The 12,821-nt window shown below is 43.2% G+C and overlaps 1 protein-coding gene across 45 annotated transcripts in view; it reads right to left on the minus strand.

The window, feature by feature from the left end:
• Positions 1-12,821, minus strand: part of PPP6R3 (protein phosphatase 6 regulatory subunit 3) — a 125,129-nt gene that overhangs the window by 82,401 nt on the left and 29,907 nt on the right. For 40 of the 45 annotated variants that reach the window (XM_086385286.1, XM_086385284.1, XM_086385278.1 and 37 more), the window contains one exon: positions 2,635-2,788. The exons of the other annotated variants lie outside the window; for them this stretch is intronic. The gene's annotated coding sequence lies outside the window, so the exon portion shown is untranslated. The remainder of the gene's footprint in view (positions 1-2,634; positions 2,789-12,821) is intronic. 45 annotated transcript variants of the gene reach the window in all.

Here is a 12,821-nt window from a genome sequence, read left to right on the forward strand (position 1 = left end):
CCTGAGCAAAGAATGGTTTTTACCTTTTCACTGTTTGGAAATGGGCTGGGGGTGGGGAGGGGGAAGATATAAAAAAAAATGCTATTCCATGACTTGTACCAATCCTATGAAATTCAAATTTCAGTGTCCATACAGTTTTAAGGGAACACAGCCATGCCCTCCTCTACAGGCTGCCTCTGGCTGCTCTCACACCAGAAGGGCAGGGCTGAGCAGTCACGACAAGAGACCACACGCAGGCCTCACGTCACCACAGTGCCACTCGCAGGCACTGCAGCTGAGCACTACGAACTGCAGGCTCGGGTGTAATGCAACAGGGCCCCAAGTGCCATATGCTGCACTGCTGCGTTTTATTATTCCGAGTGCACACCCAACATGTCAAAACAAGAAAAGAAAATCTGGACTGCAAATGTTGTGTTTTTAAGGTACAATGGGATATGGGCTATTCTGTTATGAAACTAGAGGGCAAAGCACTGTTCATTATGCAATCATACCATCCCTGTGCTGAAGGAACGCACTGCATGTGGCACCAGCGCACCAGGCGGCCGCTGCAGTGTTCCCAGCTCACAGACAGCGACAGCCAGAGAGCATCAAGTGCAACGTCTCCTAACAGGAAACGTCTTCATAAAAAAGGAAAATGAAACTTCAGTCAAAGCTGGTTTGTTACCAAGCTAAAGAAGCCAATGATGACCTCCTTGATTCTTGATGAATTTAAGATCTTGGAGTTGTCACTTATTTGAGGACTCTGAAGTGACGAAGAATTAGCTTCTATGAACAGTCCGTGTGAAACAACTACAGGCAGAACACTGTCGGAGAAGCTGAGCAAAGATGAGATCACTACAACGTGCAGCAGAGGCCGCCACGCGTGCCCAGTCACTCAGTCGGGTCTGACTCTCTTGCTGCCATGATGCGCTACATTGATGGTGGTAAAATTTTGCATACGGGGGAAAAAAAAAGGCTTAATCAGACAGATTTAGTTTTTGAGATCCAGTATCACAATAGAAAAAAAGGATAAATGTTACCAATAATTTATACTGCCCAATAAACATAAAAACATGATGAACCTGTAAAATAGCCAACTGAATTCAAGCTGGAGGTCTCTGTGGGGTTCTGAAATTAGTACCCCTGTTCCCACTGCCCCCAGCTCCCAACCAGCGGATAGACAGAACATGATCATGTGCATTACAAATATCCTCTTTATTATAAATGAGTCAGACAGTCAGATCAGTTTATTACTGCATGCTCCCGGACTTATTAATAAAGCTGACCCCTCGACTGAGTTCTCCACTCCGGCAGGCAGGCAGGCAGGCAACTGAAGAGCCCAAGTCTGCAGAGTGAGGACCTATAGGGCAGAGGGACAAGGGGCTGGGCCCCTGAACAAAGCAACCAAACAAACAAAACCACATGAGACAAGGCGCCAAGAGTGAATGGGAATTCACTGAAGGGAATTCTTCCCCCCAGGATGTATCAAGAAGAATATGAAGATAAAAGCTGGACACAACAGGGGCTTCCCTGGTGGCTCCGTAGTAAACAATCTGCCTGCCAATGCAGGAGACACGGGTTCGATCCCTGATCCAGGAAGATCCCACAGGCTGCAGAGCAACTGAGCAACTACTGATACTGAGCCCGTGCTCCAGAGCCCAGAATCTGCAACAAGACAGGCCACCGCAATGAGAAGCCTGTACACCACCACAGCGCAGGCCCCGCTCCTGGCAACTGGAGAAAAGCCTGCACAGCAACCAAGAGCCAGAACAGCCAAAAACCAATAAATAAAGAGCAGCTGGACAAAACGAGATGTGAAGATAGTCTCTAAGAAAGAGCTGGTGCTTCACTGTGTAAGCAGAAGTGGGTGCTGAGGAAGAGTCCTTCACGGAGGGCTGGAGGAGGGCGAGGGCACAGGCAAAGGGGCTCGCGGCCTAGGAATTTGAGGCACTCACTGGGGTTTAGAGGCAGAGACCTGTCACAACTGAACCACTGCAGTATCTCCTGAGACACTGAAGCCTGAAATGTGGATGATTAAACGGTCCATGCTCACCTGCTCCTCCAGATACTAAAGAACAGTGAAACTGATTAAGGATGTGTGCACATCCCCCAAAAGGTCCTACCAGGCCACTTGCTATTAAGTGCCAATTGACCTAAAAGTCAAGTGTGCAAAGAAAATCTCTGGTCTTTAACAAAAAACTTCAGGAAAGAATTGCAAGGTGATAATAATTAAGACTCAAAAGAGTCAGGTGGCTGGCTAGAAGCCAGCTGTCCCTTGGCTGGTATGACACAAAACAAGCCCCCCAAGCCCCAACACACACACAGGGCCAGGTGCCCAAGGGGTGGCAGGTGGGTTTCTACCAGCAGTCTTGCTCTGGCATGCTGCCTTATCTGGCCCTTAGGGCCCAGCTCGATCCCACCCAACCCCGTCCTCTGGAAACTGGGAATCCCACGGGTGCCGCCAATTCCAAGACCCTAGAGCAAACTACAGAGGCTGTTATTTAATTTCCTAAAAATACCACAGCGTCACAGAACCAGGTCATCTCAAAGAGATGGCCCAGACGGGTCCACCTAGACCCCAGGGTTCACAACAGAAAACTGCCTTCCTTGATGTAACTCATGGAAAGGAACTCCTCATAATCATTGTGACCTTACCTTTCAAACCAAGTTTAAAAATTAAAAGAAATGTTTTCTTCTCTGTGGCTCCTTGCCCATTACAGGTTCTCCTGGAAATGGTTGTCTTCCAATTTATTGCATTAGCAGATCAGTAGGAATAAAGCAGGATGGTGGACATTGAACAGAAGTTCTCCTATAAAGAGAAAGAGAGCCAAAATCACAGTGCGTTCTTTTTCGGTCTAATGAGAGCTGCCACTAAAGGTTATGGCACAAGGTCCTCACACACAACTGAACCTCAGAGGGCTGAAGAGTCCTGGCTAACTGAAAGGTCTCTACGCAACAAGAGGGAAAGGCGTGGCCATCCTTCTGCCTAAGCTCTTAGCCTACACTAAACAATACCCCGGAAATAGAGACGTAAGAAGGGACAAATAAAACACACATGCTTATCTTTACCTCATGAAAACATCAATGACTTTCTCACTCAACACAGGGTTAGTTAGCAACAAAGGCATCATATTTTAAATTACTAAAACAGATTTTTACAGTACTCTCTTGTAGCCCCATGTAATACCTTTAAACAACTGTAACTTACCAGAAAGTGTGAGCTAAACATTAAGTTCATTTAAGCACTGCTGCTGCTGCTGCTGCTGCTAAGTTGCTTCAGTCGTGTCCGACTCAGTGCGACCCCACAGACGGCAGCCCACCAGGCTCCCCCGTCCCTGAGCTTCTCCAGGCAAGAACACTGGAGTGGGTTGCCATTTCCTTCTCCAATGCATGAAAGTGAAAAGTGAAAGTGAAGTTGCTCAGTCGTATCCAACCCTCAGAGACCCCATGGACTGCAGCCCACCAGGCTCCTCCGTCCATGGGATTTCCCAGGCAAGAGTACTGGAGTGGGGTGCCGTTGCCTTCTCCGTCACTTAAGCACTGCTGCTGCTGCAAAGTCGCTTCAGTCGTGTCCAACTCTGTGCGACCCCATAGACGGCAGCCCACTAGGCTTCTCTGTCCCTGGGATTCTCCAGGCAAGAATACTGGAGTGGGTTGCCATTTCTTTCTCCAATGCATGAAAGTGAAAAGTGAAAGTCAAAGTGAAGTCGTGTCCAACTCTTAGCGACCCCGTGGACTGCAGCCCACCAGGCTCCTCCGCCCATGGGATTTCCCAGGCAAGAGTACTGGAGTGGGGTGCCGTTGTCTTCTCCGCACTTAAGCACTAGCTGCAGCCAAATCCTGTCTCTAATGTGAATTAACCAGATGCTATACATGAAGGACTTTAAACTGTCTTTCAAGGCACTTTGTTTAAACCTAAACACTGCATGAAAAGACACAAACTATGGACAATATACTCATCAGAAGTCTCATAAGGATGCAGTCTACAAGGCCTCTCAAAATAAATGCTGTTCATTTCATGCCTTTGTTCCACAAAACTCACACTACAGGGTGATTAACTAAACATTTTCCCTCAAACAAGATAATAGAAACAATGCTAACCACTTGCTAAAAGAAAATGAATCAACAAAAGCCTAGTTTATTATGAAGAAAATACTTGATTCTGAAAACAAAGCATTTTACCAGTGAAATGTTTTCTAAACAAAACCTTGAAAAAGTTAACTAATCACCTAGATTTTTGCTTTACATCATAAGAACACATCACCTCCACAGTCCTCAGATGTGACTAACTCAGCGTGCTGGTGTAATGAGTGGGTTTCTAAATGTTGCAGGTAATTCTAGTCCCATCACAACCACTCTCCATGGAACGGGTTCCAGAGCCCTTTAAAAATCCAATGAAGTTACGTACTTCACAAAATACATACGTGCCCCACATGTCTGGCACTTAACTCTGGGTAGCTGTAGGGCCCTCAAGTCACCTACAATCTTTTCTCCACCAGTCAAGTCCACCCACTTCATCCACTTCCAGGCTGGTCAACCACAGGCTCCCAGCAGAGCTGTACCGACCTGCCAGCCCCAATGTGCTGCATACTCCTGCCCAGGGAAGCCAAATGATAAAACAGCCCTCAAACACGCTCAGAGCATCACAAATCCAGGTGCTTATGAAGTTGTAAAAAGTAAGACTTTTCTGGGAAAAGATCTGTGTTAATTATTCAGTCCTTTCCCTTAGACTAATTACAGGAAAGAGTGGGTCTATACTATTGATAGTAAGAAATCTGGTTACTCCCAAGTGTGAGAATGTGAGAAACAAGATCAAAAGACAGAAAACAGAATGAAGTGGTACGTAAGTGCATTCATATTACTCCTGGGTAAAGAATGTGCACTGAACATACACTGAAATGTCTCTAAAACCACAGTGAGAGAACTGTTCGGGTGTTTTGTCTTGTTTTTTAAAGGCATATCCCAAGAACCAACAAAATTAGAGGAGTGCTGGAAGGAAGCAAAACGAACACTGGCTGAAAAAGGTTATTCAACGAACACTTAAATTCCCAAATCCCCTTGGCCTTCTTCCATCCCTCCCAGCCCCACATGACAAGAGGAAGCCAGAAAGGACGGTGACTACTGCAGAGCTGAGGATGGGTTTGCCACTAGAAACAGAGGGACCCTGTGAACTGCAGAAAGAATACAGAGTGAGGCCTACTCATCCACCCACCCTACCCGCTCCAGACTCTTCTACCGGGCTCTGCCGTTTCCAGCTAGGAGGAAGACTGCTGATGACTTCTGATCACTGACCTCAAGAAGCAAAGGCCTGAAAACCCTGACACTGGGGACTTTGCAACCAAAGGAGCTCAACCGGTCACTCTGATGAACAGTCCCCAGCCAATGAGCCCCTACCCACGAAGGGAGGCTCCAATCAGCCACCCTTACTTTCATCTTTAAGTTTTCATCGTAAACCTGCAGAACAGTTGCAAGAGCAGAACAAGAAACTCCCACAGACCCTTCCCCTAGATTCACAACTAATCACTGTATCAGTTTTGCTTTCTCCCATCCCAAACAGTTGAGTTTCTACAGCCATCATGTCCTTTACCTTTAAATAGTTCACCAGGTATTTCCTAAGATCAAGGAGACTCTCTTATACAACCACAGTACTTACGTCCAAATCAGGAATTTAACACATTAACAGTCCCGTATAGACTATATAGTTCACATTCCATTTCTGCCAACTGTTCTACGATGTCCCTGATGGCAAGCCCCCTTCACCTCAATTCAGGTTCACGAATCACACTTGACATTGTGTCTCCATCTAAAACAGTTCTTCAGCAATTCTCTGTCTTTCACGGCATCTCTGAAGAACCCAGGAAAGTATGAATTTCTGGCAGTAACACCACACAAGTGGTAAGTGAGGTTTGTTTCTCCTAGAGTATCACATAAGTAGTAAGATAGTATCAATGTGTCCCATTATTGGGATTTTGATCATTTAGTGAAAATGATATTTGTCTTATTTCTTCACTGTAAAATAACCATTTTCCCCTCAGTAATTAACTAGTAAATAATCTGTATGGAGATAAAGTTTGATATTACATTCTTAAAACATTCACCCAATAGCTTTACTAACCTCTGGCAATTCTTGTCTGAATCAACTGTTATTGACAGTTATAAAATTCTGTTTATTTTGTAAATCTACTGTTCCTTCTACACTTATCAGCTGACATTATAACTAAAGTATATTGCCTTCTCCCCACTCATTCTTTAATTCATTAGCAGTATGGACTCATGGATTCTTAATTTATCCATATCACCATTCATTCTGATGCTCAAGTTATCCTAGATCTGGCCAAGGGGAACCCCTTCAAGCAGAGGAATGTGTACTTTTCATGTTTTTTGAATATTCCCTTATTTCTTTGCATAACAACATGTTTCAGATTAAACTTTTACATTTTATGCCCCAGCTCTGAAATCACCCACTTCTCCAAGGACTCCTCGTTCCTTACAGTGGAAGATGTGATTTAGAAATGAAGATCTGAGAAATTATGTTCATAGACAGTGAACTAAGCTGAGAAAGAATGGAACTGTCGTATGAATTCAACTCTGTGTGTTGTGTAACTTTTAAATATGAATGAAAAACACAGGTTCTGATAACATCTCAGGAAAACCTGTATCATGAAAGATAGAGAACAAAACAGACAGAAAAATGCAGGATGGAGGAAAGACTACACAAGGAAAAAAGTACCTTAAAAAATTATCTGACATCCTCAGGAAGATAAACGTGTACGTGTGTGTGTGTGTGTGTGTAATCAGCAGACCAATACATAAAGAAAATTATTTCCAACCCAGAAGTCCATCCCCAGCCAAACTACCAATAAGGAACACACAGAAGTCTCAGAAGATGTACCTCCCAGCCATTCTCACAGAAAACTGCGAGACTGCGCTCCACTAAACAAGAGGGAGAGCACCACAAAGGCGACAACAGAGAACAGGCGATGAAGAAGAGGGGCGAGAACTCCCAGGGTCCCGGCAGGGAGAGCAAGCAGCCCAGTCTGGAGCAGGTAAAATTTCTTCAAACAATTAAGCTGATGGAATACCTCAATACATAACTGGCTGAAAGTTTGAGGCTAAACTAGTGATTGATACATTAAAGAAAAAAAAAGGCAACATTTCCTAGGAAAACCAGAAGCTGTTTACAAAAAGTATTTGTAATGTACCACTTGACACTATAAACAGCATCCCAAGTAATAACAGATAAATACTGATTTAACCAAAATCGCAATAGAACTATACTGGAGAGACAGGGACGAGGGTGCAGTGTGGGGGGTGGGGGGCAGCGAATCCTTATCTGCCCTATCTTTTCACAGCAGGAAATCAACTTAAAACTAAACTAAAAAGAAAAAAAATCAGCAAGCATGCATACAAGTATGAACTCTTCCAAAATGCTCTTCAGACATATGGAGGTAAATATGTATTTTTTTTTAAATGGGCTAAAAGAGTTCTAAGTAATACAGTTACCTTCAGGGTAAGAGGGAAAAGAGGGAGGGGTGCCTAGGAAATGCTGTCATCTATCCAACCTCCTAAAACTGGTTCACCCTTAACTGGAGGTATGCAAAATCGACCCCAAAAGACTTTTTTTCAAATACATTTTAAGAAGAATATTAGACTGGGAGACGGCATTAAATGCTGAGACCAGAGAACTGTAACATCAGCTACTCACTAGTTGTGTGACCTAAGACAAGTCACCTGACTTGAGGATCCATTTCTTCATTTACAAAATAAAGGAGCTGGGCTAAATTAACTCTAAACTTCCTTCCTGTTTCAACAAATTTATAAATCTAATATAAAAATAATCAAAATTTTAAATATGGTGCTGGTGGCCATGGACAGCAGCAAATTAAATTACAGAAAGAATGAAGCAAGACTTGGTGAAATAATAAATGGAGAGAAGTAAAATGGGGGAAAAAACTTCTGCTTTAAGCCTGTGGGTACCAAGATGGTGCTGATGGTGAAGGTGAAATGAGAATAGCACTGTTTGATTAACGAAGACAAAAGAGTTCCCAACCCTGGCAAGGACAAAAATGAGAAAAGGACACGGCTCCAGAACAGTGGGACCAACTGCACAGTCACAGAAGCTAGAGGAGGAAAATGGAGATTTGCTACTCAAGAATCATTTGATGCCTTAGTCCTCCTGGGTTATAACAGAATACCATACATTCATAACTTACAAACAACAGAACTCTACTTCTCACACTTCTTGAGACTGGGCAGTCCATCGTCTGGTGACTGCTGGGTCCTCACACAGCAGGAACGGGTAAGGGAACCCTCGGGGATCACCAAGCCCATTCATTAAGGCTGCACTCTCATGACCTCATCGCCCCAAGGCCTCACTCCCCCAAACCGTCACACTGAGGATTGGGTTTCAACCTATGAATCTTGGAGCGGGGACACAAACGTTCAGGCTTAACAACTGGTAGCGTTATTCTCTCAGAGGAAATGGATCCAGAGGCGCCCCTCAAAAAAGGGAAAACAAGATCTTTTTTTTAAGATAATATACTTCTACTTTTGTATTTCTTCTTGCCAATCATTCCTTAAAGGAGCCACATTTTCCTCAACAGCCATATACTATAACCCTATCAAAAAGGATCTCCTCTTTCCAATACTAATCAGTATGATCAAGGCCAATGAAGAGAATGTAAGAACATAATTATAAAAATATCAGTCAAGAATGAGGGCTGGTTTAGCCTAAAACAGCAAAGGAACAGATTCTCAACTAAAGAGTAACTAAATATGTACCTGCTTAGTCACAGAACTTGAGAACAGCAAGAGTGAACATCTAACCCTTACAAACCCTTTGTGCCAGCATTATACGTGTGCTTCTCAATCCTCTTAGGTATTACTCCTATTTTGTAGTTGAGAACAATAAGAAAGGACGTACTCCAAAAGAACGCTGAAATTTTTTTTTTAACTCACTTTGGGGGAAAAAAGGAATAATAACCTCTCTCTGTGCTCTTACATGAATTTTTAATATAAATTCCCTGATATTCTTCAAAGATGCAAATTCACAAGCGGAAACTACAGCTATTACGTAACAGGCAGGAAAATATGTTCTCCTTGTATCACATATCATACACAAACAACTAAAAACAACCTCTCGGTTACAAACAGGTGAAACAGCCTAGAGCCTGGGCACACAGAAGCAAGCAACTACTGTCACCAGCAAGTCCCGAGACAGGCCAGCTCAATCGATCCCAAGACGGGCCAGCTCGATGGTTCCCAAGACAGGCCACCTCAATCGTTCCTGAGACAGGCCAGCTCGATCGTCCCCGAGACAGGCCGGCTCAATCGTTCCCGAGACAGACCAGCTCAATCGTTCCCATGCGGATTTTAATAATCCTTTTTCTGCAAGCTGCTCACACATGTTCCCCAAACACCCAAGTCTAAAAAGATGCAAGATAGTGAGATGGGAAGACAATCCATCTCTATAAAGTTTTAGAGATAAAATGTTGATAAAATTCAACATTTTATCCTCAATGCCTAGCACACAGAAAATAAATTAACACCCCCCCTATTCTGACCACAAAAATCATCAAAAATGAGCATACAAACACTCGTAATTGAGAGAAACAACCTAAATAAGTAACATCCTTTGATAACTTCAGAGGCATCTATCTATCTATCTATATATATATAGTATATATTATATATATGATACCTGTGTATATGTATTATACATATATGCACACACACATATATGTAACTATCAACTAATTTCAGAAATACCAATTTAATACAAGCTGTGGCAAAAATACAGGCTTTGAAACCAGTAATCAAAAATATCTGTACCAAGAATACAAAAAGACTACTTTTTAAAGTATAAACACCCAAGGTAAATCCATACTACCACCTTTCAAAAGCAAAATCATGAATGTAAAGTACTCTAAGTAAAAACGTTGGCCCCTGATCGGATTACATCATCGTCTGGCTATGCACCCTAATGGACACTCAAATCACTGCCATTGTGCATAAAGTCAATCCAACCCAAGTTGCTATTAAAATGGAGCCAAATCATAAATTAGTAAATTAGCATCCGAAGTAAAGCCCAGAAAACAAACTCTGCCTGTGACAATGTCAGCGTGCAGAGGCAGAGCAACAGTACAAAAGATGACAGGGTTCCGACCGCCAAAGCCGTGCTTAGCTGGCTCACCCACAGTTACACACCGAGCTTAATTTGACGTAAAAGCTGAAACTTCCATAATCCACAGTACAAGAACAAGAAAGGCATCAACCTGCTACAGGACACCTTGGTAACCAAGCGATTAGTATATGAAACCCAAGTACAGAGGCTGGAAAACATGCTAAGCGACATGAAGGTGAATGAGCGTATTCACTGGAAACTCAACCCAGGAACGGGATTTTCAACTAGCAAACCAAGATATCTAAGAGATGAAAAAGGACAATCCCTTCAAATAGGCTCTTGGTTACCGTCCTAAAGAGTAGATGAAACAGGAATGGAGAAAGGCCCAAGTCACAACCACAAGCACTGCCCCAAGCTCCTCCTACTTTTAAACACAAATCTGATTCCTAACTGGCAATTCTAATCATACTCATAACTCCTGGTGTCCAGCACCAACATTTCTAAAGTTGTAAAAAAAAAAATAATAATTTTTTTAAGGTAAATACTCTGTACCTACGCTGTCCAATACAGTAAGCCACTGGCCACACAGAGTCATGAGTACCAGCAATACAGCTAGTTAAGACTAAGGAACTGAATTCTCAATTTAAATTTAAATAGCCCCACTGAGCACAGATAAAAGAATACTATTTTACTGGACAGCACTGTTCCAGCTCACATTAAAGCACAGAATAAAACATTGATAGTCTACAACCTTGGGTTAAGTTCACATCTACAGGCTTCAACTTTCTCAACCAAAATATGTAGAGGGTTCCGACTATCTCTGTGACTAAAAACAAATTAGGGCAGCAGGTAAACGAGTTCTAATGCCTTCGCCAAGTAAGTAAAGCCATACTTCCCCTCAAACCTCTGGCAGGTTACCTCCCTCTGATCACGCAAGGGTATCATACCACCCCTCACTCCACCAAACGTAATGGGGAAGACCACGGACTCAGATCAGTCTACCTTTGGACAAGTAATCTCACCTTTTCAAGCTTGTTTTCGTGATTGTAAGATGAGAGGATTAGACTAAACGAGTTTAAGATGCTTCAAATCCTAAACTACTATTTTTCTGTGGCTCTACGAAGAAACATAAGTGAAACCAAGATACTTCAAGAACGGAAGAAAAAGGAATCAATGAATAACCACAGTCTCACACTCAAAAGAAATTATATTTAAACAAGATCTTAAAGCAGAGTCCCAGTGATAGAGAATTTAAAGTTACACTGTATCAGTGTCCTCCACTGGGAGACCGGTTTGGTCTGTTTAGGGGTGCCCAGTTTTTCATGTTTGATTAAGTCCATATGGGACATGCTGCTTTCTCCAAAGTAGGGAGATCGGTGAAACCAGGCGAATGCAGGTGGCTTGAGAACACACCGCACACAGAGGCTGTACTGTCCCTTCCCCTCACACAAAGTGCACCAAGGAAGTCCTCCTCCTCCATCGGGCAGGCTGCAGCCGTCACCACTGCTAAGGCAGGCTTCTCAGACAACATCAGACGTTTGCTCACTCTGTCAATGGTCCAAACCAAGTAAAACGATCCTCTCATGAAAGGAGCTGTGGCTATTCTTAGATGAAATAAGGAAACCGGAGTGAATTCATCCATGAACCTTTAAGACATCTTTCCTGTGGTCTATAACTCAGAACATATAAAAAACAGGACCAAAAATCCTAACAGGAAACTGGAGAAGAGAATAGTGGATAATAATTTATGTGAAGTGCGTTAAAAGGCAGATCAAGAGAGAACGACAGGCTTAACACTGCTCTTCAAAGGTGTATTTTCAAAAATCTTCTGTGCCAATAACAGACCCACTGGTATTTTTCTCAATCTTAGAAAATGGTGTGAGGGACAGGCTCACTGTCAAAGTACCATTTACAGCATGGTATATAAAAACAAAAGCAAATGTTTTATCTGATACTGACTTTCCTTTACATTACAGGTGATTTAACCAGGGCGCCACTGATGACCATTTAGTTTTCAACTTTTCAGTTCAGTTCAGTCGCTCAGTCATGTCCAACTCTTTGCGACCCCGTGAATCACAGCACGCCAGGCCTCCCTGTTCATCACCAACTCCCGGAGTTCACTCAGACTCACATCCATCGAGTCAGTGATGCCATCCAGCCATCTCATCCTCTGTTGTCCCCTTCTCCCTCTGCCCCCAATCCCTCCCAGCATCACAGTCTTTTCCAGTGAGTCAACTCTTCACATGAAGTGGCCAAAGTACTGGAGTTTCAGCTTTAGCATCATTCCTTCCAAAGAAATCCCAAGGCTGATCTCCTTCAGAATGGACTGGTTGGATCTCCTTGCAGTCCAAGGGACTCTCAAGAGTCTTCTCCAACACCACACTTCAGAAGCATGAATTCTTCAGCGCTCAGCCTTCTTCACAGTCCAACTCTCACATCCATACATGACCACAGGAAAAACCATAGCCTTGACTAGACGGACCTTTGTTGGCAAAGTAATGTCTCTGCTTTTGAATATGCTATCTAGGTTGGACATACCTTTCCTTCCAAGGAGTAAGTGTCTTTTAATTTCATGGCTGCAGTCACCATCTGCAGTGATTTTAGAGCCCAAAAAGATAAAGTCTGACACTGTTTCCACTGTTTCCCCATCTATTTCCCATGAAGTGATGGGACCGGATGCCATGATCTTCGTTTTCTGAATGTTGAGCTTTAAGCCAAC

The sequence above is a fragment of the Bos grunniens genome, chromosome 29, assembly GCF_055505025.1.
Source record: "Bos grunniens cultivar Pamir isolate PY7600 chromosome 29, Bosgru_T2T1.0, whole genome shotgun sequence".
NCBI classification, from domain to species: Eukaryota; Metazoa; Chordata; class Mammalia; order Artiodactyla; family Bovidae; genus Bos; species Bos grunniens.